This window comes from Sebastes umbrosus, chromosome 5 (assembly GCF_015220745.1).
Source record: "Sebastes umbrosus isolate fSebUmb1 chromosome 5, fSebUmb1.pri, whole genome shotgun sequence".
Lineage (NCBI taxonomy): Eukaryota > Metazoa > Chordata > Actinopteri > Perciformes > Sebastidae > Sebastes > Sebastes umbrosus.
In genome coordinates, this window is record NC_051273.1 from 23757233 (window position 1) to 23781477 (window position 24245).

At 42.6% G+C, this 24245-nt stretch overlaps 1 protein-coding gene across 6 annotated transcripts in view; it reads left to right on the forward strand.

Annotated features, from left to right (window-relative positions):
• The window catches only part of dab1a (DAB adaptor protein 1a), a 314427-nt gene that overhangs the window by 31051 nt on the left and 259131 nt on the right, over positions 1-24245 (forward strand). For 2 of the 6 annotated variants that reach the window (XM_037770007.1, XM_037770008.1), the window contains exon 1: positions 11787-12204. The exons of the other annotated variants lie outside the window; for them this stretch is intronic. The gene's annotated coding sequence lies outside the window, so the exon portion shown is untranslated. Of the gene's footprint in view, positions 1-11786; positions 12205-24245 lie in introns of those variants that run through there. 6 annotated transcript variants of the gene reach the window in all.

The window sequence follows — 24245 nt, forward strand, 5'->3', positions numbered from 1 at the left end:
CCATTTTGGGATAAGTTAATCACTGAAAATGTTTACCAAATTACCTCTAAAATAGTTTAAACCTCCAGGCACTCATTGTATTGTCCTGTGTGACAAACGCAACCAATCTGCTATTCCAGGAAGGTTAAAACAAATGCATTTAATTATTTGCTAATCCTATTTGATCAAGGTCTAGTATATAGTAATAGTGAAAGTCCTTCAAGCCGCCAGGTCTGCACAGTTTCTTTCTTCATTTTGCCATTCGCCATCATTTTCGAGTCTAGGGAGATTGCAACTAATCTATTCTTGCAAGCCAGTGGCAAGTATGCAGCATTATCTGCAGTGTGTGTGGCAGCCTCCATTGACTGCTGCTAGTCAAGCTGGCATTCATTATCAAGCAGGTAATAACACAGAGCACTGGGTCTAACTCAACCGGCAGTGGACTCATTAATATAAACAGGACCCTAAACCCAAACTCAATTTACTTGAAAGCCTCTTTGGAGACGGGGGTTCAGTGGAGAGTCTTCGCCTGAGTGTGTGAGTGTGTGCATGTGTGTCTAAGAAAGGTATTAATCATTCCTCTCCCACAGCCTACTACACCAATACACAAGCAGTTCTGAGTGTGTGTGTGCATGTGCATTACAAAGCTCCAATTAGATAGCTGATCAGTGGTGTATATTTAAGTAGTCACTCATCTCTTTTCCCTCCCCACCCCCACTCATATCTCTGCCATTAATGAGTCCAATTAGCGCATGCAAATATTTACTTCTAACTAGCATTTGTGATTTATCACACTGTTCGCTCTTTAAAACAAACAGTCTGAGTCATTTTTTTGTGTTACGTGTGCGCTCGCACATATGTGTACGTGGGTTTTCTCTCTTTATTCATGAAGGCCCGTCAGCTCATTAGGCCCTCCTGTAGAGTAAGATCATCAGCAATGCGGGGAGAGGAATCAAAAGACAGCGTTAAGAGGGGGAGGAGGAGCATCCCAGTGTTCTTCGCCGCAATATTGGGCTATGCAGACACACATACACCCCCATGTATCAGTCATTGATTTAGGGTGTGCGACTGTAATGGGTACCACTCCACCACCATCAGATTAATGACACCCAGACATCGCAGAAGGCGGTGGGAGGAGGAGGGAGGAAGGAGGAGATTAAATAGAGGGAAACAGAGAGATGCTCTTTTAGGGAGTTATTGCTGAGAGGCACTTAAATGTGCTGCACATAGCATTTTAAAAATATCAATACATCATTGGCAAATGTGTTATGATACCTTGGTAGAATTGACGTAAATAAATGGCCGCTATTATGAATGCTATCGTTTCTCGAAATAAGACAACATTTTCCTCAAATCTTTGCGTCCTCCTGTGCTGCCTCCTTTGTGCTGCAAAGCTGTCCGTTTCCTGCAAAATCTGACTTTATGCCATGCAATATATGATGCAGTGTAGAGGCCATTAGAGGCTGCGGGTCGTCTTTGTGATGGTAGTCTTTGTGAACAGACATTCTGTCTCCGAATTAATGTGCTGATGATTTATTCATTTTACATAAGTACAACATATACTTCTATATCCAAACTACAATGTGCTTTGTTTTCACTACATTTGGTGAATGTAAAGAACATGATATACTTGCTTTTTATCCACACGTATGCGTAGACATGGCATTGTTTTATCCTTTCCTGCATAATTTGTGTGTACCTGGAGGATTAAAGATTCCACTGAGCAGTACATTGGGGCTGAATCATCCCTGGCCAACACTGCAATTATCCTCCCTGAGAATTTTTGATTTTGCAAAATGTAGACATACGTAACTAAACTAAACTTTGATTTTTTGAAGCGGGGTTACAATAGGTATTTATCCATAATCAGTGTATTACCGGTCTGCACGCCCTCAGTTTGGAGAAGGAGGGAGGAGTACCAGCATAGAAGCTAAAAGTGTGTCACGATTTTCTCCAAGGCCATGTTTTGATTCGATTTTCATTTTAAACATGCTTTTGTTACACTATTAGTAAAGATCGACAGATCATTGGTTTTATGTCCTGACAACTGTCATTTACTCTTTGAAATTCTTTTTTAAAAAGAGAACTGAACTCCCTTTTTATTCAGAAAGTGTTTCAAAACAACTACAACAGTCTACAATATAAAAAGCTGCATCTTTTCCATATCAGTATCTGTGTGACCCACCTCAGTACATAATCATTACAAAAACAAAACATAAATCCTTCTGCAGTGCATTACACGTGTGATGTAATCTGGAAAAAATACGGCTGGGGCATGCCGACTGCCATCTACTGTAGGTAATACACTGAGTATGGATAAGTACCTCATACAACCCCACTTCAAAACATCTGAACTATCCCTTTAAGGAGGTTACTGTGTTGATGACGGCAGAAAGTATCTCTTTGAAGCGTTCTGCCATTGTTGCTTACCTTACTTTACATCCTGAAATACTCCTCCCACCGTTTATGGGCTTACTTGCTGACGCTTGCTATAGCATTAATTTCTGAGGACACGCACAACTAACACATGCAGGTTATGCATGGTAGCCATCATGCACATGTGGGTGCATCGTTAAAATCATGCACAACATTTCATAGGTGTCATTTTATATCGGATTAATAACAGCAGTGATACAATTGAATCACAGTACAGTCAAAGAAAAATCTTTTAGAAAGTAGCTCTAAAAGATTGTGAATTAAAAAGAAGACACCATATATGATTGTCTATAAAAAAATGTTGCCATAGGGAAATTATTTGGGAGAAGAGAAAAATCTTGATTAACACACTGTACCGTATTACCGGTCTGCTGGTCACCAGAGAGCCAATATGTGGGAGTTCGATGGAGCCCAAATCAAACACTAATATATTCAAGAGTGTGTACCAATTACTTTTTATGATTATCTCTGACCTGTACTGTAGGTGGGTGTGGCGGACGGGAATTGGTTTCTCATGTCTTGCCATATATGTGATTGTACAGTATATATATATGTGTGTGTCTGCATGTACTGTATGTGTGTGTGCTCTAATCTGATGGCTGCAGCATGATCATCTACTATATTTTATTCATCTGGGAGTCACCAGCTAATGGAAAAAGGAGGTGCTTGAGTCCACATGCATATGTGTTTGTCTGCATCTGTGTGTGTGTGTCTTAGCCAGGTTGGTTGGGGGGGTTTCCTGTTAGTTCTCTGACCGTTACTCTGATTAGCCGTGTAGATAGCTGCTCTGTAAACTGTCGAAGATCGGTAGGTAACACATAGCAGCAAAGGAAGAAAAAGGAAAACAGAGGAGGGCGGAAGTTGGACTGTAGTGTATATAGATTTAGTTTAGTTATTAGTGTGTGTTTGTATAATTCCAGGCATACAGTAGAGTTTGTGTGTGTGTGTGTGTAGTGCATATAGAGGCTGGTGACAACTGATGGTGAAGCAGAGAGAGCTTAAAAGATGGTTCTCATTTCTGTGGAATTCAATCACTGAAGTCCTTGAATTCATTCATGAATTCATGAGTTAGAGCCGTGTCCAGAAGCGCTGCAGGGAGGCAGAGAAGCTACAAGGAAGGAATACCCCGTTATGTTGAGGCTGTTTCAAATGGATTTGCACAGATGCAAAGATCAAAATGTGTATGTTATGTACACTATATTTCAGGCAATATGTTGGCTACCTGTTAGGGTTGGGCATTTGGACAAATATTGGTTTGATTGACACGACATCGCCGTTAATTGTTTTGGGAGATGTTGTCATTTTATTTTGCTAATTTAACGGCCCTCCGAAGAACGAGAGCCGTTCAGCCGCTGTTCTGCAGGCACAGAGAGAGGGACAGCGGAGGAAAACAGCATGTAGAGTCGGCATATTTTCACATCTTAACTCTGTGAATAAGGGTTTATGTCGAGCAAACCAGAGTTGGTGATTGTTGGAAAGACTAACTGAGAGGGTTTTGGTGAGTTTTATTTTGTTTCTGTCCAGTTTGAATGAATTGAACGCTCATGAACGCAATATCTCAGGAACGCCTGGAGGGAATATCCTCAAATTCGGCACAAACGTCCACTTGGATTAACTCAAGGATTAACTGACTAGAATTTAGTGGTCAAAGGTCACTGTGACCTCTCAAAACATATTTTTGGCCATAACTCAAGAATTCATATGCTAATTATGAGAATTTCACACAAATGTCTAACAGGATAAAATGATAAAATGATGACATTTTGGACAGACATGGATGTAAACTGCAATTTGACTGGTTTAAGGTTACCGACCGAATTACGTTGGTACTACCGAGTACCAATTCACGTAGGGCTGCCACTAATGATTATTTTCATTGTCGATTAATCTGTTAATTATTTCCTTGATTAATGGATTAGTTGTTTGGTCTATAAAATGTCAGAAAATAGTGAAAAATATCGATCAGTGTTCCCCAAAGACCAAGATGACGTCCTAAAATGTCTTGTTTTGTTCCACAACTCAAAGATATTCAGTTTATTGTCATAGAGGAGGAAAGAAACATGATTTTTTTTTTTTAAATTACTCAAATCGATTAATCAATTATCAAATTAGTTGGTATTTAATTTAATAGTTGATAACTAATCACTTAATTGCTGCAGCTCTAGATTCACGTTAAAGGGACTGTTTGTAACTTTTTAAGCGTATAAATGTAGCGGGTCGCCACACATGCGCGTTCCCATATGCGCGCTCGTGTGTGGCCGGAGCCTCGTCTCCGCTGCCTGCTTACCTTCACTCAGACAGAGCGTGCGTGCTCGCGTGCTCGCGTGCTCGCGTGCTCGCGTGCTCGCGTACTCGCTCCACCTCTACTAGACGTGAACGCGTGCTCACTACACACTGCAGAAGAGTTAGTTTAGCTCTGAGAATATCTAGTGAATGTAGAGTGGACGTTTGTGCAGAAATAAATGCTGCAGCTCCTCCAGACAAACAGAGGTTTTCCGTGTCTTGTGAATTGACGGGGCTCCTCCACGTGTTACGTTATCGTCTCGTTACCGACCGGGTGCCGGTGTCTCCCTGCGGCTGCCGGCTGCGGTCGGGAGGCGATAACGTAACTCGTTGAGGAGCCCCGCTGCTGAAGCCTGCGCTGAGGCAGGAAAAGCCAACACTAGGATCAGCATTGATTCATGGAGAGACCTTCGTCTGGTCAGCTAACATTACTGCTAAGCAGGTGAAATATAGAGTGATATTGTGGTTTTAGCTGACGTGTGTCGCCTCACTGTTTTGAGTGATGCTCGTCCATGTCTATTTAGAGCGAGCAAGCGCGAGCTCGACGCTGACTTTCGTTGATTTCAAGGCCACAGGCGTCGCTGTTAACAAGCATTTCTGAAAGTTACAAATAGTCCCTTTAAATCAAGTATAACTCAAATAATATCAAATTTATTCAAGGCTATCCCCCACAGACTTTATTTTCTCAGTATAATGCTTAACCAAACAGCTTTTAAAATCTTCCTGTGTGTTCTTTGAGTTTGCTGTGTGAGCCTTTTTCCTGTATGAATGACACAGTGTGAGCCTCCATCAGCAGAGATGGCCAGCAACATTTACCCTTTGATCTCCAAAGCTGTGCTTGCTGAGTGCTTACTTCTCAAATACAAACCACAGGGAGATTTCTTTTTTTTTTTTCAATTATTTCTCGGCTTCAGCATTCCAACACTGCACTTCATCTACTTCTTCCTCACCCATCAGTCCCCTCACTTCACCCCTACCAGCCTCCCTCCCTCCCGCTCTCCTCCTTTTCTCTGTCGCTCAGCAACCATCCGTAATTAATGAGCTTTTACAGTTCGATCTGATCTGCCTCAGGATTGGACACGTCTGATAAGCCGAATGGAATATACACACAGGCCTGCCCCTCTCTGCTCACCGCTGCCTGGAAATATAATTACTGGAGGATGAATATACACAAACACACACACGCACACACACACACGCTGAAACGCACACAGACGGCGTAAGCCCAGGTTAATACCAATCTTTTTCCTCTTCTCTGCACTAATTAGAAATGTACTGACGAGAGTCATTTGTTTGGAAGTTGAATGCACTGTGCACTTGTTGTCGTTATTCAGAGACTCAGAAAGTTGGATAATTAAATCTATTTAATGATACGCTTTAGCGAGCGTATGTGTGTATGTTAATGACATGCTCTGATGCTCTTAATGAGCATGTGACAGTGGCAGGGAGATGGAACAGCATTCCACATCGTCATTACTTAAACGTAATCTTTCTCCTCTGTGCCAAATGACAGTTAACACACTCTCTTATCAATCTGCCCCCTATGGCCTCGCTCGACGGCTGCCAATAGACTGCGGCTCCTTACAACGTCTTCATCACCAGGAAGTAGACGGAAGCTGTATTCATGACACAACTAATTCCCTAGATGAAATGATGTTCCTATACCTGTGTGAATTCTGGTGTATAGATCTGCGGGTAGCCACTAAATCTGGTCCGCAGTGAGGAGTGATGCAGGTGCCTGTGTGTGTTTCCTCATAGATTTGACACAGTGGGCATGTAAGGGCATAAGCACATCCCATACAGACACTCATTCAGTGTGGAGTGAAGCAGCACAGTCAGGTTTATTGCTGTGGCCATAGCAACAGCCATGAGTGGAGATGGAGATGACTTTTTTTTTTATAGTGGTGATGCACTGAATGTCCTTGTTCAGATGAGAGAGAAGGAGAGCGAGGGATGAAAACGCAGTCAGAGTGAGGGATGGAGAGAGAAGGGAGAGGTGGAAGAAATTTTTTAGAGAAGACCGAGCGGAGGCTTTCTTTCATATCCTTTTAGCGGTTTGTTCTACAAGCCGGCAGAGCTCTGTGACGGACTCTTTATGAGTTTGTCATTTTCTTCTCTCTCTCTGTCCCCTTGAACAGTGGCTTCGTCCACAGCTGGTGTTACATATGGAGTCACTATGTTGGATCAATGCAACAGAAGAGTTGTGACATTTTACTACTCAACACATAACACTCTTAAAGGAACAGTGTGTAACATTAAGGGGGATCTGTTGGCAGAAATGGAAGAGAATATTAGTATGTTTTCTTTAGTGTATAATCACCTGAAAATAAGAATCATTGTGTTTTTGTTACCTTAGAAGGAGCAGTTTATATCTACATAGGGAGCGGGTCCCCTTCACGGAGCCGACCGACATGTTTCTACAGTAGCCCAGAACGGACAAACCAAACATTGGCTCTAGATAGGGACATTCGCATTTTCATGTTTTTGCATCGGCCATTGTTCTTCTTCACGCTTGGCACACGAGAGGAGTTTCAGTTGGTTCCAATCTGCAACCTCAACGCTTAGGGGTGTAAGAAAATATAGAGTATCGTGATATTATGTTTTGTGATGCAATATCGATTAAAAAAAAAACAGTATTGATTTTTAATAAATATGTTACAAGCAGAAATTAACTTAGTCAATACTTTATTTCATTTGCAAAGGGAGACGCCTTCTCAATGTATGTGCCCTCTCAAAGTAGTGCTATGATGTTGGATGTTACGGGGACTGTGATAAATGCAAATGCAGATCCCACTGTTCTGATTGCATAAAAAAGTAAACTTTTCTTAGCCTCAGGCTCTGCCATCAGTGTATGAATGTGTGTGTGAATGGGTGAATGCTGACATGTAGTGTAAAGCACTTTGAGTGGTTGGAAGACTAGAAAAGCACTATATAAATACAAGTCCGTTTACCATCTCAATATATTGAATCGTAACCCTCATGTTACGTATCGTATCGCCAGATTCTTGCCAATACACAGCCCTATCACCACTAGATGCTGCCAAGTCCTACACACTGCAGCTTTAATATTGTGAACATATTACTCACCAGGCTAAACGTTCAAACTCTTCTCCAATCTAACCCTGTCCGATAGAGTTACTCATTTCTAAGGGTGCACCGATCGATCGGCCACCGATTGTTATGGACCGATATTCGTTCTGATGATCTCTGTAAAGAGATCTTTGTTGACGACACACGTCAAAACAGCCGCCCATATTATTTTCTGTGCGCATCAGCCACATCAGCGGCAAGCTTGTTGACGTGCCGCCCCGGGACACTTCACGCCACTGTCCTATTTCCAGCCTCGCTGCCTCTGAAAAAACACATTTTTCCACTCGCACCCCCTGCTTACTACATCCCGGCTCCTGTAGCAGCTCTTCCTCTCTGCTCCCCTGGCGGCTCGACTTCCGATCTCACTCATCTCTTGCTGTCGCCGTCTCTCGTGTGTGTTGATGAATGGATGAGGAGAGACTAGTTGTTGAGGTTGAGAAATATCCCGAGCTATACGACCCACAATGGCAAAAAAGATATCGCCTGGTGAGCCATATCTCTGGAGATCGGCTCTTCGGGTGAGAAATCAAGTTTAAGTAGTGACACATAAAACATTAAAGCTAATGCAGAGGTGCAAGAATTTTTAATTTTAGTAAAAGTAGTAATAACACCGTGTAAAAATACTCAGACACGCTGCAGCGCAACACCTCCTATTGGTGCTAGCGGCGGCACTTGACGCGCCGCAGCGATGCAGCTACATGTCACACCGGCATGCTATCTGAAATCACAACTGGAGCGGCATTATGCCGGCTCTGTTTGGTTCAGTGTAAAACAGCAAAGTCGGTGTAATGAGGGGTCTTCTTTACAGCAGTACTGCAGGATCTCTGTATAAAAGGGGCTTATGAGAGGGAGTGGAATATGTGTTACATTCTGCCTGCCAATAAATAAACAGTTGTCAGTCCATGATACTTTCTCATCTCTTAAATTTAATACTTAATATACAATGTTGTTGAGAATAGTTAAATGAATAAGTAATGCTACAGGATTAATAGAAGGCTTCAAATAGACCCTGTGATCTGTGATTGGCCCCAAAAATCCTGATCGGAGCCCCCTTTCTCATTTCCTTTTTCCCAATGGGTGATGCTCCACTTGACTTCCCCTCCCACTGTTTATGTGTTCATCTCTTCCCTGTCCTCTGTGAGGGTGTCTGTCTGAGGCTAATCTTTGTGTTAGGGAGGGCTGAATAAGCCCGTCTTTGTCAAGGCATTAGGTTTGGAGAGGATGAATACATTAAATGATAAATGGCGGTGGTGAAGGTGGCGGCGTGTGGATTTGGATTCATCTGTATGCCACCGCCCCTCTTCCATTTCTCCCCTGCTGTCATAAGTGTGCATTTATGTGGTCTCTATGCCACTTTGTATTTTAAAGGGTCACTTCACCCAAATTACTAAAAAACGTTTTTATCTTTTACTGTGTGTGGTATCTAGTCATGCAGATATATTCAGTTTGATGTCCTGGGGGACTATTCATTTAGTAGAAAGTAGTTCTACCGAATGAAAACTCTTTTTCCTGAAATTTGTGTCAAACGTAATTTTTCAGTGCTTGGAGCAGCGCAGACCTCATTCCATTCACCCCAATTGTATTGAAGTGGAGGCAGAGATGAATATCTCAAAAGCTTGGCAACTAAAACAAAACTTCCTGCAGGGCTACACACCATCAGTACAGGGGTGGACAAATACATGCCACCATGGACACCCAACAGTGTTCAGGTTTCCATTCCAACCAAAAACTCCAATCACTAGCCGTGTTTCCAAGTGAGTTTTAAAGGGACTATTTGTAACTTTCAGAAATGCTTCTTAACAGCGACACCTGTGGCCGTGAAATCAACGAAAGTCAGCGTCGGGCTCGCGCTTGCTCGCTCTAAATATACCTGAACGAGCATCGCTCAACACAGTGAGGCGACACAAGTCAGCTAAAACCACAATATCACTCTATATTTCAGCTGCTTGGCAGTAATGTTAGCTGACCAGACGAAGGTCTCTCCATGAACATGATTTAGATCTGATCCTAGTGTTGGCTTTTCCTGCCTAAGTGCAGGCTGAGGCAGCGGGGCTCTGCAGAGTGTCTCCCTGCTCTCTCCGCCCGCAGCCGGAGAGAACAGAGGAGACACCGGCACCCGGTCGGTAACGAGAAGACAACGTAACTCTCTGCACAGCTCCGTCACTTCACAAGACACGGGAAACCTCTGTTGGTCTGGAGGAGCTGCAGCAGTTATTTCTGCACAAACGTCCCCTGTGCATTCACTAGATATTCTCAGAGCTAAACTAACTCTTCTGCAGTGTGGAGTGAGCGCGCGTTCACGTCTAGAGATGGAGCGAGCTGATCGAGAAAGCGCGCGCTGTCTAAGTGAAGGTGAGCAGGCAGAGGAGGAGGGTACAGCGGCCACACGCGAACGTGCATATGCGAGCGCGCATGTGTGCCGACCCGCTACATTTATTCGCTTACAAAGTTACAAACAGTCCCTTTAAGTGAACTTTAGAAATGTTGTAAAAAAAAAGAAAAGAAATGTGAATAAGGCCCGTTTCCATCAACTGGTTTGGAGCGAATAAACAGCAAAGTTTTATCACTAGTTGGCGCTTTAGGCAGTAAACACATTTTAGAAGAAATGGAGGTTGCGAACCGGAAACAAAACATGTCATCTTGGCCATCTAACCATCTACGAGAGAAACATGGAGAGAGGTCTTCAGGAATTAGTTTCAATTTGGCAAGTTTTAATTGTTTTTTCATGTCAGCTAGTACTGGTCATGTTTCATCTGTCCGGACACAAAGACGAACATTCGCACGTTATAGGAATATCCGATATTCAGCTCAGCTGATCAGGCAAGTCATGAGACTTTTTCGATAAAGGCAAAAAACACCGCAAATGAACGTAAAAACTTTTCTTTTTTTTTCGCAATTTATAGTTTAATCAAATTTTGCCGTTTCCATACAGTTTTTCTTATGCGATACTTCAATATAAACATGGAAATGCGGCTACTGATGAGCACTCCAAGTACATAGGGAAGAAGCCATTTGTAAAATCACTCACAGAAGTGACCACTTTGAGTGAAAACCTGACTGTTTTAACTTCAACTTTATTGAATTCATATATTAGTTTGTGTAATCCACCGTTTATTTTTCTTTTTTAAATTCAAAATAATGGTATTTAAGTGCATTGTTTTGTAACAATTGTGTATTCTCAATAAGAATATGAATGTAAGTTCTTGAAGCTTTTGAATTCAGGACTTTAGCGCCAATATTCACTTTGAGAAAAGCCTCTGGTACTGTTAAAGGTTCTCTATATGATATCCAGAGCATTAATATAGCAGCAAACAACTATTTGCCATGTAAAGATATAGAGGAGCAATGTCTACCTGAGCAGAGAACAAAGTTGCTCTTCTTCTGTGTGTGTTGTAAAATATTTTTTTTCCCCGCAATTTTTTATTTTATCGAAATTTGCCGTTTCCATACAGCTTTTGTAATGCGATACTTCAATATGCGAATAAAAATACGTGAATGGAAACACGGCTAATAATGAGCACTCCAAGTAGCCTACATGGGGAAGAACACATCAGTAAAATCACTCACAGAAGTGACCACTTTGAGTGAAAACCTGACTGTTTTAATATCAACTTCATTATTGTCCCCGATGCGAAGTTTGTCTTCCAGCTCAGTGAAACATAGAGTACATACAGAATTGAACATAAGATGGTTGGTTGGTGGTTGCATGTTGATGTTGTTAAACTCTGACAAGGTTTTTATCTTGACTTCAGCCCTTTTCTTTGAATCCCATGTGCACAAACACACCTTGGAAAAGCGTAAATAGATTTGTGAGAAGACAGGATGTAGCCTACATCTCAGCTTTTGTTGAAGGTAAATCACAGAGCCCCGAAGAGAAACATGACAGTGATGTACACTTTAGTTAAGGGAGGATTCTGCTATTAGGTGGAATGTGGTAACTGTGATCGAGGAGAGGAGGGGTAGAGGCAGAGCGAGAGCAGGAGAGAGGCAGGCTGGGAGGGGGACTAGGTTGCTGACTCGGAGCTTTGCCGCGGTGAGCTTTGAGCTAGCGTCTCTCCGAGCTCTCTGCCTGTGTGTGTGTGTGTGTGTGTGTCTGTAGGCTGCTGTGGTGCAGACCGAAGCCTAGCCACGTTAGCCTCCCTCCTTCACTTCCACAGCTCAGTCAGCCGGCACCTCCGGTGAGCATCAGCTGCAGTTAGGCTCTACAGTCTCTGAGTGTCTCTGTCTGTAGCTGAGGATTTCCTGCCCCTGCAAGGATTCTCTCTCTCTTTCTGGCCAAAGCAGAGAGAGGGACAGAGAGGAAGAGGAGAGGAAGAGGAAGACAGGAGGGGGAAGAGCGACAGCGGGCCGGCAGTGACCTTCGTGGTGTGGTGGCACAGCAGAGGAGGAACCGGGAACGGGCGTAGGATCCATCAGGTGTGTGTCAGCACTTAAAGGGATGAGTAAGAGAGTTTGAGAGTCTGCTGTGTGGATTTGTAGTCAGAGGCTGTGCATGGTACAGTGGGAAGGATGCTTTATATATATGGAGTATGTCAGAGGGAGATATCTTTACACTTAAATGTCATTTCAGCACTAGTGTTCAAGTTAAGAAAGTAGTGCCGAGCCAAGGGAGAGGAGTTGCAAGAGAAGAAGATAAGCATTGAGAGAGATATTCTTCAGTGACATGCTGTAGATGGATAGATCCTCACAGAAGCCAGATATAGAGATGCTGATATGAATGAGGGAGAGGGAAATATAAATGGAGAATACCAGAGATGGATGGAGCAGGAGAGAGAGGGAGATGTATGTTGTGCCAGCTCGAGCTCAGCGAGGATGACAGACGTGTTTGTGTGTGTGTGTGTGTGTGTGTTTTCTTACTGGCTAGCGAGAAAAACGCCTGTATCGGAGTATCAATCACTGTGGGCTGGGCGCTGCCTCAAGGCTGCAGGCTGGAGAAGTGAGCACTCCCAGCTATCTGGGAGCATCTGTGTAATATGTGATTCTGTGGGATTTTATCATAGTACATTACGCTTTTTTTATTGGCACTGATGGGCTGGAAGCCTCATTATAAAAGGAACATTTTTGTTAGAGGGAGGTGGCCCTCAGGTGAGTTGCAGCATGTGGTTGTGTGATGTGCTGTACATCTACGCCTGTGTGTATTACAGGATCTAACACCTGAAGCCCTGCTGCACTACAGTACTTGCTGCTAAATGAACAATTTTTGCTGAAAGTTTTTTTGGAGGTTGAATCAAATCAGCAGGAGGTTGTAGCGAGGAGGTATGCTGTCCCTCAGACAGAAGGCCTGGGTTCTGTCCTACATGATGCAGATGTGGCCTTGAGACAGTGAATCTCATCATCTAGTAGGGGTGGCGGAAATATAGCTACAGCATAGTGTCGGGATATTTTGCGTAGCAGTATTTTATCAAGTATTGATCTTTTATTATATAAACTATTAACTCTTAACAATCCGCTCCATTGGTGAGCGCGACTGCTATTCTGTCTTTCAGAGATCGTAGCGGACTCAGTCTTAAAACTAGCGTGAAGATACTGTTATCATATCAAACTAGGAAGAATGCTAAATGACGCTAACTTTTGGGCAAGGAAAAACTGGTAGGGCCATTTTCAAAGGGGTCCCTTGACCTCAAGATATGAGGATACAATTTCTGAGATGAACAGACTGAAAACTGCATCTTATTAGATAAAACAGATGTTGCCAAACTGCATAATTTGCAATTGAAAAAAGGTAATAAATCGCAATACTCAGCATATCGCAAAATGTTTAAAATTGCAATAAGATTGTATTGTGACTCCCCTACCACCTACAGGTGGTGCTAAACCTTCCTGCTGTCAACTTTTGTCATCCTTGTGCCAATAGATTTGTGAGCTTTTCTCAAGGGTACATTGGCAGGATGATGAGTAATTGTTGGGAAATCTCGCTCAAAGCCACTTGCTCATTTCCAGAGGTTAAATTAGTCCCTTTAGACGTTCACTGATAAGACTGTAATCCTAAACGCTAGAATGTGTTGTACAACATAGACGGCTAGGTAGAGAGCACGGGGATGTGGGAGGATGAATGGACAGGAAAATAGGAAAAGCAATTAAAATGTCTAAGACGAAACCTGCAAGTCATTACATCGGCTCCGAGCCAATCGAGGGCCTCGGTGAGTGTTTGTGTGTCCACATGTTTATGCACATCTGTTTGTTCGACAGCCAGAGCTGGAGAGAGAGGCATAGAGGGAAATATTCTGTGTGTGAGCGAAATCGGGATTTGATCTGCATGCCTTGAGGATGGTCTGTATCTTTCTGTCTCTGTCTTTTGGTCTCCCATCACATCCCCATCACGTCTTTATGAGGTAACAACTAGACATTGACCTACTGAGAATTAAGCTCGACTCAGACTAATCCATTCTGGACCCTGCGTGACTCAGCAGCAGGCGCGCACACACATATACACACACTCGGCTGGCTATTCTGGTTGTTAAAATTCTGGTCTCGCTTCTGTATTGCTACAGTACAGCGCAGAATATTGACTGTGAATACTGGCCCTGATATAGAGTGGATATGAGCGGTAATATTACTTTGTTTGAAAATAACTAAGGGCTACTGTATCATACTGGCAGTTGTAATATCACACTGTTTGCTGTACTGCATTTTCGGCGTACAAGCGTGTCTGAATGTGTATACAGGTGCTGTGCAGCGCTCATAACTTTATACCCCTCCAGAACATTATCCGTTAAACCAAGGGGGGAAAAATCCAATTACATTCTCTGTACAGTGTATGGGGGGAAAAATGAGATACTGCTTTTTATATCTTTAGATTTTTTACAAATCTCTTTCAATCATCAAATGGGCCGGATGTCCCTAAAACGGTACGCCTTTATTGTATTCATTTGGCATGCAACATGTCTGTGGGTTTGAGAAAGTTATGTGTGCATAAATGTGTGTGTGTTTCCAGCTAAGGGCGAGTGTGTTATCCATGTGGAGGTAAAAGCTTTCCCTTGATAGATCCTGACAGAGAATTCCATTATCTACGTAGGTGTTTTCTATATAGCCTCTATGGATGGAGTTCGGTTTGAAGCACTGTATAGGTGCGCGAGAATGAGCAATATAAATGCACATATTTCTTTAACGTGGTGCATGTGTGTATGTATGTATAAGTGCAAGCTATATAAATGCACATATTTATTGTATTCCCGCACCTTGTCCTTTTTGTGTCCTTTACGCATTAAGAACCCTTGGACATGGTAAATGAGGGACGGAGGGGAATGAAAGGAGGGGAGCGTCTCTTCCCCTCTCGCCTCTCTCTGGTGCTGCTTGGCGCTATCATGGCTGTAATGAAGGCTCATTTATCTCCATCTCAGCCCAATCTCATCATTCACAATGGGATTGCAGTAGCTCTGGAATGAGGCTGAGTGTGTGTACTGTTTAGAGGATGGTCATGTATGTGTGTGTATGAGAATGGATGTTTTTGCAATGCAATCAGTGATGCAGAAACGGACCTGTTGATGTACCTGTTGAGTAGAACGAGTGAAAATGGGGCACATTTGATACAAAAAGGGCTGCGTTTTGTTGTGTTTGGTCAGCATTGTGAGGGCAAACTGGCGGCGCAGAATTGGATCAGCGAACACAGATTACATTCAGAGGTCAGGTTAAGTGAGCATCCATTTGAGCAGTGGAGCCACCTCCTCGGCCCGGAGCTGAGAGGGAACGGAGGGATGAGGAGAGGGCAGATTGGAAGACAGACACACAGAGAAACAGAGGGACGTGTGTGGAGAGATAAAAGGCTGAGTAATGTCATCATGGACCCCATGTCCTCCAGGTCTGATTAAGAGCCTCTCTGAGCACTCCCAGACGCTGCACTGTGATAGGCCAAGGTCACGGCAAATCACGGCGCAGCGCTGCAGATTGATGCTTAACTCCGTCAGGAAACGTCGGAATCTAATTTGGCCAATGGGCTTCCTCTCCACTTCAGATGAAGAGGACGATTCCCCTCGCCTTGGGGCCCTCGGAGGGAGCGCGTGTGTTTATGTGTGTGTAAATGTCTGCTGGCTTGCAGCCGAGTCAGATGAGTGTGTCTGGATTCATTCTGCATGTGTTCTCCCCGTGTGTTAATGTAAGCGTAGATCTGTGTGGGTGTGTTTAATGTACTTCTGTTTGCATGTGTATGCCTCTCTCTCTCTCTCTCTCTCTTTCTCTCTCCTCCAGTTTGTGTGGCAGCACCACACTTGTCGGCGTGTGGTTAAGGAATGCGTTGTAGGTGATTGGCAGGCTATGATATTAGTTTGGGAATAATAAGAGTGTAATAACTCGGTGGCGTTTGCCTCCCGAGAGCGACTCTCAGGTAATCACATTTACTCAACACAATCACTGTCTTGCACGCCAGCGCCCGGGACAGGGCCACGCTCTTTTTCATTTCCTCTTATGAATGTCATGAGCTCTGGTATGTGTGAAGTGTTGTTTGTGTGTGTGTGTGTGTGTGTGTGTAAGTGTATGTGTGTGATGCTGTTAATGCTGTCTCGCAGCTTGGTTATGAGTGCGAACTGCTTCTGTTTGTATTTTGCAGTCTCTGTAAATGTCCATAGGTAGCGAGGGCTTTGCAGATGTTAGAGATGTGATAGAAAAAGGGCTGAAAGTTAAAGCACTGCTCTAGATCTGGACACATCGTTAGTTTCCTTTTGGAGAAGGTGCTGTTACTTGTACCCTAAATTATCTAAATATCATATTCATATCATTAGTTTGTGTAATCCACCATTTATTTTCTTTTTTAAATGCAAAATAATGGTATTTAATATTGTTTTGTAATAATACTGTATTCTCAATGAGTACATGAATGTAAGTTTTAGAGCTTTGAGCTCAAGACTTTAGCGCCAATATTCACTTTGAGAAAAGCCTCTGATACTATTAAAGCTAAGTTGGGTAATGGGGTTCGGCCATTGGACAACCATATTGGCTATCATCGATTGGTACATCGTCGGTTGTTTTTTTGGGCCAACGTTTGTCATTTTATTTTGCTAATTTAATGGTCCTCTGAAGAACAAGAGCCGCTCATCCGCTGCTCTGCAGGCGGAGAGAGAGGCGGCGGGGAGAAAACTGTGTGTAGAGCCGGCATATTCACATCTAACTCTGTGAAATAAGGGTTTATTTCGACCAAACCAGAGTTGGTGATTTGTTGGAAAGACTAACCAAGACAGGTTTGGTGAGTTTTATTTTGTTTCTGTTGAGTTTGAATGAAGTGTATTTTATGATGGGCGAGGGAAGGGTGGCGCGCCGCACACACAAACACCTGCGCCAATATATTGGCAATCGCCGGTTGTTGGGCTTACAGGTGCCGGATGGGAAATTTGTGATGTATTGTAGAAATGTTTTTTGATGTAATTGTTGAAATTCTTATTACATCCCGACCGCAATCAATAAATCAAATACTCTGGTATCTGTGGCTGTCGCAGGACTGTAATAAGCCCGTCCAATTATTTAATTCTGCCCGAATGAAATGACCTACCTGCGCGAACACTTCTCGTGCACTAATTGCGCGTCACCGAAGTCTTCTACAAGCTGCTAGCTTGACAGCTGTGAGTATTAATAATAGCCATGTTCGTTGTTTACCTTCATTATGAGTGTCTTTGGAGGGAGCTCTGAAGTGACGGACTGTCAGTGTTGTGACTGTCTCTCTAGATTTAGGGATTTTTGGAGCTAGTGCTGCTACTTTCATTGGAAAAGAGTTGGCAACACTGGGCTGTGTTTTTCGGATGGATGCTTTCAAAATCTAGCTTACTCTTGCAGGTTTCTCCAAAGTTACCGACCCCAGCTTTAAGGTATAATACAATCTTAATAGGTCTGTCTGCAACAGAAGAGTTTGGCCTCCCTCGGAGAGAGAAGTTTAGAAATAATGTGGGTGCAGCAACAAAGTGCACAGTCACTGTTTTTTTCCCCAGACTGATCCAAGGGGCTGTTGTAAGTGAAATGCAATGCAGCAGAAACTCAAACATCAATTATGGTGATGCAGTATGGCAGCTTTGGTTGTGTTGATGAAGACATATCATCTTTTAGGAGAGACAATATCTACACTTTAGTCACACTCTTCTATTTGAGCAGCAGATGTTTTCCTCTTGTTCTAACCGGACTTGATTAGTTCTGTTGGTGGTGACAATAAACAACGGCAGAGAGACGTACTGTAACTGTTGTCATGACTTCATGGAGCTCCAGATCCATGAATGAGCATAACTAGCTGCTACTTCCATGTTGGATGTCGTCCAAGAAAGTGGAGGTCATCCAAGGAAGTTGGATGAAGCAAAATCTTTTTTAGCGGCATGTGATCATGTTATCTAAATGATTATTACACTGATGATTATGGCATAAAGGATAATCCTGATTATTTTGATCATTATTGAGAAATATTTTATTGCACTTTCACATTTAAATAAACAGAGCACTGCTTTCACTTCCATGTTGTGCTGCATTCCTGCTAATGTGCAAATCTTTGCATCAAAATAATACTTAAAAATAAGCTTCTTCTTCACCTGAATCTGTCCTAAATGACAAGAAACCACAGTATTTTACTGACCAAGTCGTGTACATCAGTAGAGAACATATTTATCTGACAAGACAGGCCAGTTCAGGATATCTTTTACCACCTAGACCGAGAACAAATCTCCTCAAATGTGCTGTAATTTACAGAGCTATTACAAGATGGAACTCTTTACCAAATCACGCTATTAAAACAAATACCAGAGCCACTTTGAAGAAAGCATTAAAAGTGTATTTAATGCAATTAACTGCATGAGCGAACAGTAAATGATTCTTCTGGCGTGCCAATGTTTTGGTTTGTGGTGTCTAAAGGTTTGAAATAAGTATATCTCACTGTATGGAACTCACTGGCATTATTTTTATGGAAGGTAATGTGAGGACATGGATTTTGGTATGTAGTGTGATGTTTGAATGTATATAATGTATATGATAGTTTGTGATTTTTGTGTCAGACCCCTGGAACACTATTACGGGACTAATGGGGATGATGTCCACGTCACATACAGATGGTTTACCAGCTAACAAGTGATGCACTTTCTGTGGTTTGTCTTAAACCGTAATAATGCGTCGTTAAGTAAAGCTGGGGGAGGCAGTTTATTTTTGGTGTTATTGGGCAAAAATTCCACAATAACTTTTCAACATATTGTAATTCAAGTGATACCCCAGGGTAGGCAGTTTTCTGGAAAAGCCTGAATTTGAAAATACAGCCATTATCCTGCAGCTCTCCTCTCTCCTCTCTCCGCTCTCTGTCCTGAGCCGATGACATGATCCTGATGCCGTTATATAGCGGCATTTCTATGAGTACTACTGTCCTGTTTTTCTTTGCAAACGTGTGGGCCTGTAAAGCCATTTGAGATGACATACTGTGATTCCAGGCTCTAGTGAGCTGCAATATCAGCGAAGCGTTTCAAAAGATGGAGAGAAAGTGTTGCTAATAGTCTGGCCTTCTGCTAACCGTAGCCATCATGGCTGCACCGCAACGGTGAGCTCATGCAGAAGGCTAAACTATGAGAGAGATGGAGAGAAAAAATAATGCTTTCCCCGAGCTACTGCCGTGGCTAACGTAGCCGTGAGCTAGCCTCAACATTTTCTCTCCATCTGTGAAACGCTTTGCTGATGTTGTCAGACTCTTTTTGATAAGTCCGTCTCCCTTTGTTGGGTTTACTTTGCAGTTTAAACATTTGTTGTCAATGCTGGAATAGCAGCTTTTCCTGCAGGATGTTGAATCAGGCTTTCACTATCTGAAGGGACGTGCACGACGCGCATCTGTATTTCTACAGAACGCTCACTCGTTCCCCGTCACGGGTTACATTTTCTAAAGCCTGAAAACAGTGTGTTCTCTCAGAACACTTGAATTACAATATGCTTAAAGATTATTATCGAATTTTTACGGCCTATCCCCCACTTTAATGTGTAATTTTATCAACCTTATTTTATTCAAACAACATTGCTTGTTTTGTCCGAAAAACAGTCGAAAAAAAACAAATATATTCAATTTAAAATTATATAAAAGAGAGAAAAGCATTATTATAATATTTAAGAAGCTGGGACCAGCAAATCTTTGGTATTTTTACTTGATAAATGACCTCAACAAATAATGGATTATCATTATTGTTGTTGAATGATTGTATAGTCACTCACTTTGTGCACCACTTGCAAGCCTATATATGGGTAAACCATGGGTAATGTTTAACTATCCATCGGACAGTGCTAATGCAAGAGGATGAGGGATTAATGCAGAGAGCGAGAGGAGCTAGTAAAGTGAAAGGTGTTCTATCAGGAGGTTTAAATGGGCGAGTCCTCGGTGGTGCAGCAGAGGAAAGAAGAGAGGGAGGCAGCAGGTAGAGAAAGCAGTGAAGGGAGTGGACCAGGCGTAGCAATATGGCTGAGCTGGTGGATCGATAATATGCTCTCTGATCCATAACATATTAATAGGAGGGAATACATTATTACTGTTAAGAGATGTCAGGTGGACAGGGCAGACACACACACACACCTCTGAGTGCTGGGGAATTTTCAGCTGAGCGAAGGTGAGGGACACAACATTGCATCTGGGCACAAAGCCAAAGAATAACCCTCAATCCTCTCCCCATTCTTAACCTTGGGACACTCTGTAGAGCTCCATCTCCTCTCCTGTCCTCCTCCTCCCCCACCCCTCCCCCAGATGTACCCCCCTCCGTCCATTTCATTTCCTCTCTTAATATCCTGATTGAAGTGGTCACCTTTCTGTGTTGTGGTTAATGAGCAGCAGGTGTCTGAGTGCAGCTCACTCGACCATGGCTGGGGCCGAGGGACCAACTCACAGTAGAGCAGCTTCTTTATCAGCCTGGAAAAGAGGAAGAGTCTGCAGTCAACCCTCCTAAAGCATTTTAATGGGCTTTCATGAAGAGTGGAAATAAAAGCGACAGGGCAGTGTTAGATGTGGCATTAGAAAAGTGTGATACTAGGTTGTTGGGTGTTAAAATGTTATTGCATCGTCTTAAATGTGTTTTCAGTGGTTGAACTCAGTAAGACCCTGTTTAAGTGAAGATTATCACTTTTTTTTGTGATGGTATCTTTTAAGAAAAGTTGTATTTTTCGTGTGTTTTCCTACAAATGGTCAGCAACATGAGCGATCAGCGTGCCGGCGCAAGCCCCTGTGTTGTTTAGGCATCAAAACTACTTGGTTAGGTTTAGGGAAAGATCTTGGTTTGGGTTCAAATAACTAAGGAAGTGTCATTATTTAAAGTTCCTGTGAAATGGAAGTTAGAGCATCTTTAGCTTTTGTACTGTGACGTATCTCAAAATGAAAATACTCTGATACTGATTTTAAAAGTAAGTCAACATTTGGGTTCAAATAACTATGGAAGTGGCGTAAAATAAGTACGGAAGTTACGTGACAAATAAGTCAACGTTGACTTCTGGGTTTCACACGGGACATAAACAGCGGTCTCCAGGGTGAAAGTCCAGTGTTTTTAGACCCATCCTTTCACCCCGACCTCCTCCCTACTCTCCACTCTTTTCTAAGTGTCGCTCTATACGTCAACCTTCCTGGCTCACGATTACGTGGATGACATACAAATTGATTACGTGGGGTATATACGAATTATAGTGCATTACTTATCATAGGTATAGCTATGAACAGTGTATGAGAAGAGCCTGAACCCCTTTGCCAATATAGAAGTATACTAAATATGAATCCAGTATACATTAAGTTTCAGTAACAGTGAGTATGTATTTTCCTGACACTACTGTTCTGGCTGTGTAAGTTGTCCAATGCAATGCAACATAGTGCTGCAGTTTATGTGGTTTGAATAATGCACAACTACACCCACGAGATATGAAGAGAGAGACAGAGAAAAACAAACTGGTATATCGTGAATATAATGTTGTCTTCTTTCACTCACTCTCATGTCAAACCATTCTCTCCCATTGATTTCAGTTGAAAAGTTGCCATAACTTGATGAGCATACATTTTATTTAAGTAGAGTAATGTTGTCTCATGTGACAGTCGAGCCTAGACTACAGATGTACACATTCTTCCCACAGCAATGGAGCTTAAGAGTTTTGATTAGCCACAGCCAGCTCAATTCACTGCACGCACACTTGCTTATCTGGGTGTCTTTGCTCCAGTGATTATATGTCGAGGTATTTGGACACCAAAAGTATTAAACTACCTGCCAGCGAGATAAATAGGGGCTTGAAGTTTCATTGTCCTGATGCTACACTCATCATTACAATCAGCAATTAGTCATCATTGCTGCAATCACGTTATTCATCCTCTTAACCAATCACACAGAAACGCACCGAAAAATAAAAAATGCTTTGTCCAAAACAAATTGCCCCACTCGAGATGTGTCGTCTTGTTAGCTCTCACTTTCTCCATATCCTTCATTGTCCTCTTTGCCCTGCTGCTGGTCATGTTTGCTAATATATGCCCCTGAACTAACTGCACTCACTGCTCGTGTCTCTTTGCAGTGCTTTGGCTCTCTTTTTTTCAGTTTCAATCCGATTCCGATACCTGAATTTAGATATCTGCCGATACCGATATAATTCGGCTATCGGAGCTCCTTTTGTATAAAATTTGCATTTCAATTTATCATTCAATTTAAATGTATTCTGAAGCATTTTATTTGAACTTTAGGTTAAATATGCTTCACATACAAACAGATGTAGGAGGGAAAATCGCTATGGCAACTCCTTTAATATTTTGACAAAACTTGAACAAATCAAGTGCACAGCAGTTATCAGGTACTAGTAGATTTCTGTACAGGAGTTCAGAAGTGATAAGAGCATTTCAAAGAGGAGTACAATGGCAAATTGACAACTCCTTCGTAAGGTTTTCAAAGGGAATATTTTAAAATGCAAGAGCTGTGTAGAAGTGAAGTGACTTCAGTTCTCTTGGGGACTAACTGACGAGCTAGTAAGCCCACTTATGCTGTTTAAATCAACATCAATGGGCAATTGAAAAGTGGCAATACAGAAGATTTGGATGTTTATATGAGAGAGAGAGAGAGAGAGAGACTTGGAAAGAGAGGAAGACGTAGGTCTAAGATGATAGTGGACAAACTCCTGTTGTATTGAATGGCTTTGATACACTACAGTGCTGAGGCCATAATGATAGAGAAACATCTGTTGATCTGAACACAGAGACATGGATGCAGTATCTATGCTGGTTCTGCAGTTATGAAGTACACCGTAAGCTAAGTTTGTTTTAACTCTGTGCATCACATTGTTTGATATGTCTTATTATAGATGTATGTGTCCATATCTGTAACGTATTCATTTTTGCGCACCCTTGATTTATTGATTTGGACTCATGGTGCCTATTATTATATATGGTTACACCGTGAAACAAGGCACATTTAGAATGAACTGTCTTGTGTGAAGGGTGAAGAGGCTAGAAAACTAGTTTTTTAGTGGTCTTCACCCTCAAAACCCCGCGATGTACCCTTGAGAAAGTCATTTAACGTCAGCCATGCTCCAGTGAACAGCAGAGGACTGACTGTACATACAGAGCACATCAGCATTTGTCTGTGTATAGCAGAACATTAGACAGTACGTACAGCAGTACACAGTGAATAAGGAAGGTATGTTTACTGTAGGTAGTGTATTCAGTAGGGAACAAATAATAAATAAAAAATGAGCTCTCCAAGCTTTTCCAGGATCTCACACCTCTGATTTGATTGGCTGAGTGGTGCAATGTTATTTTTGCTGTCAGGGGGAAGCTGTAGGTGCTAATGGATTGCAGCCATTTCTGAGACACAGAAATAAAAGTAACACATACATAGTGGGTCAGTGAAGCCTCCATCCATATTTTGGCATTTTGGCCATCGTAGCAGTGCAGTGTGTGTACAGTTTATTTGTTGGTGAATAAATGCTACAACTCCTCAGACCATGGATGTATTAAGAGAACTGGATACAGCGTTGGAGGCGGGGCCCCGTTCATTCCTATGAAAGTTGCTCAATGGCGCATGATGCCTAAATGGCTTGACTTCCGTCTGGAAAAGTACCCGGGTCTTGGGCACGTGGAACATGCGCAGTAGCGTCCGCTCGGTCACATGACTCGGTCACGGGGTCCCAGCGTCACGCTGTCGACACGGATTGCGCTCCAGCCTCGGTCTGGGTCTCATTCACATGAACCGAGGAAGGGATTCAGCTATTAGTGCGTTTTACAACTTTTTTTAAATAAGGGCTATTAGAGTGTTTGTAATGGGAAGTTGATTCACCTAAAAACCTCTTTTTCCCCAATGTAAGTCTATGGGAAAAAGCATTTTTGGGCCCAATACATCACGTGACTGACGCGGAAGTTAAAGTACCACCGTTTGGCCACTACGAAAGTTGGGATCAACGACTGGCGCACTTCCTGGGGGCTGGAATAAATGCTACAACTCCTCAGGCCCGAGCCAACTTCCTGTATCCTGCAACTCCAGCTCAGACTCACTTAAGGTGGGCTGTTAAAGTGGACCAGCTAT